Below are 2,919 nucleotides of genomic sequence, written 5' to 3'. Positions count from 1 at the left end.
GCAGAATTCTGTGGCGTGATGAATTCACTTTCAATTTTTCATATTTCAAAAGTCCTGAGCATTCGTGCAGGGGAGAAGGGGGTGCAGAAGACTCAGGTTAGCGAGTGCTGCTTGGGGGCTTTTTATGATATGTCGTTATTTCATCCTCCTCCTATGTTACAAAAAAAGAGGTGTACAAGGATGACCAATTTCTGTCTAGTCAAGTGCATCATTTTGCGGTTTTTTCTAATGTTCCCATTCTGGAGGCGTCAGTCCCCTCCTCCTTGGGCGGGGCTAGTTTTAAAAAGCCAAGGACGTCAAAAGTTCATTTCATTCAAGATTCAATTGCAAATTTTATTCTTACTACAGCAAATGAACCACAATGCTGAAATATCCTCACAGATATTTCTACAATATCGCAATAACTTATAGTAGTTATATTGGACGTTTTACGGAAACGTTGGCCGGAACAAAATTCAAAGTAGAAAAAGTTAATCCGATCTCAACGCGAAATCGCTACAGTCAATAACAGCAGTAAGTAAACAACTGAATTCCGGTGTTTTCCTCCAGCTTTTATAAGCTTATGCACCATGCAACATAATATTCTCGTATTTTCTCAATTTTTTTTCAGATGGGAAAAGAGGACAATGAAATATTCATGAAAGTGTTCATTTCTCTGGAGTAGCTTCCTCCTCCAAAAAATCTCATTCTTCACTGCAGGTGAATATAAAACAAATGTAATTACAAAGGCAATAAAAATAGCAAAACCAAAAATAAAGAAATAAATATTCCTGGAGTTATCGAATGCCCATGCTTGGGAAGAAATTATTTTTTGTGATTAAACAAATATTGAGACAGTAAAATTTATCAGCCAAAACTGCATTACATAATGCCAGAGTTTGATTGACACAAACTCGACATGCACAGTCCAGCACATGGTTTCCAACTCAGAGATACTCTCTCTCTCTCTCTTTAGTTCAAACGTTGCACTTGAAAACACAGAGTGAAATATTAGGAACTTAAAACAATTAAACAAACAGAAAAATTACAAAAAACACTTTACAAATTAATTTGTAATATGTACAATAAAACAGTACTTTTTAATTTACAATTAATGATTACTTTGTATTCTACACTTCCACACTAGCGGCGGGCAAGCCATCTCAAAACTCAGAATAAACTGCTTCCTGCATAGTGCAGCTATCTATTGGCATTTTCCCGTTTGTTAATATTAATGTGCCAACAAAATAAATGAATGAATGAATAAAAACATAAATACAACAATCCTTAACAATAATTGTAGACCATTACAATTAGCTGGCGTTTAGAAATCATACAGAGAATCAAAACAAAACATTGGGAAACAGACAGAAAAATCTTTGTTGCTGCAGTGTGCCTACAAACATTTTACACCCTTTTGAGAGTTATTTACAATAAAAAGGCTCGTGTGTTGAAAGAAGCAATGTGTATACGCGCGCTGTAGTGGGAAAGATCTGGCAAATGTGAATAGGAATTCTCTCAAACTTACATGAAATGAGACAAAAATGTTACTGCAAATGAAATTTGAGTGATATTTCGAGGCCGATCTTCCTTCAATCAGTCAGACAGAATGAGTAAGTTGTTAACAGTACGGGAAAAAAAATGTGGATTTTATGGAATTTCTGTAAATACGAATAAAACTTCGTATTTACAGAAACCAGAACTTGACACTGAAAAGAACGAGGGTTAAACCCGAGGCTCCAGAATGTTCCCATTCCGAGGAAAAGAACGAGGGGCCCGAGCAATAGCAAGTTAAAAAAAGGCAGGTCGCCGCACACTCGTACAAAGGTATGATGTTGTCAGACCTTCGGTTTTCTGAAATTTGAAGGGGCCATTTTAAAAGGACGTTTTCCTGAGGATGCAGTGGGTGAGTGAAGTTTCTGCTTTTTGGATATATTGTGGGCCGTATCCTGCAAGTAGTGCCATAGCAGGCCAACCCGTGGCGAGGGCGGAATAAATTCCTAACCACAAGCCTATCTGCAAAAATTAGTTTAATATCTTGACGTCATGTCGACGTCGTATCAGATATTAAGCTGATAAGAACAGAGTAAAAACTATTTATTGAACATATTTGGTGCCAATTTACATGATATTGGTAGGACCTTGGCGAGAGCTACCAATAACGCACGCAGTGCGGTTTTCGAGGATATCATATATGTACATGTGCGAAGCCAATTTAAATACAAAAGGTATGCTGTGCAACTGAATCATATTTACAGGAGCTATATACAGGACACGAAGTTGAGAGAGATCATTGAGAAGTGAATAATAGAAGTTCGACTAGGCACTATGGAGCAGCTGGAAAATGGGCAGGTGGGATGGAGCACAACAGATGAAATCAGAAGATTCAGGAGATAGGCATCCGGGCATTAGTTTTCGGCTGCGCGTTCAGTCCAAGGAATTTGACGTTGTCCCGTCAGGTGCTCAATATAGATGTCACGCGAGATACGAATTGTGTCGCTCACTATGAGCCTGCGCATGACGGTGGCGTACTTGTTTGAACAGAGGCGATGGACGATTCTGTCATTCTTCGGGTCCCATGACCGTAAGGCACCAACGACGATGGCCTCAACTTTGACGTCCGCAAAGGTCTCACGAAGGATGTTGGCGACTTCCTCATACTTGGTCTCTTTTTCGCGGCGGGCACGGTCAAAGGACTCAAGTCGGTTGTCAAAAGGGACCGTGATATCGAGAATTAAGGCAGAGTTCCCTTTGGTAAGGACCAGGTCGGGGCGGACAGGTAGAGAATTAATACGTTGGTTTTCACTGTACACATCCCAACGTCCCATGGCCGCCTTCTTAATCCGCTTCACAATGTTGTTGTGGCGGAGTTGGTACAGCCTGCTGTATCTCATACAGTGCTCGATGACGTGAGGGAGCGTCTCATTGGGATGAGCACAT

General features: G+C 40.1%; 1 pseudogene; it reads right to left on the bottom strand.

Annotated features, from left to right (window-relative positions):
• Positions 1–1,911: 1,911 nt before the first annotated feature.
• Positions 1,912–2,089, bottom strand: LOC146994576 (U2 spliceosomal RNA; annotated as a pseudogene).
• Between the last annotated feature and the right edge of the window lie 830 nt (positions 2,090–2,919).

Source organism: Stegodyphus dumicola, chromosome 11 (assembly GCF_044657685.1).
Source record: "Stegodyphus dumicola isolate Sdum_Otavi_A_Nest chromosome 11, ASM4465768v1".
Taxonomy (NCBI): domain Eukaryota; kingdom Metazoa; phylum Arthropoda; class Arachnida; order Araneae; family Eresidae; genus Stegodyphus; species Stegodyphus dumicola.
Note: the sequence above shows the minus strand (reverse complement) of the source record. Positions and strands in the feature narration are given on the sequence as shown.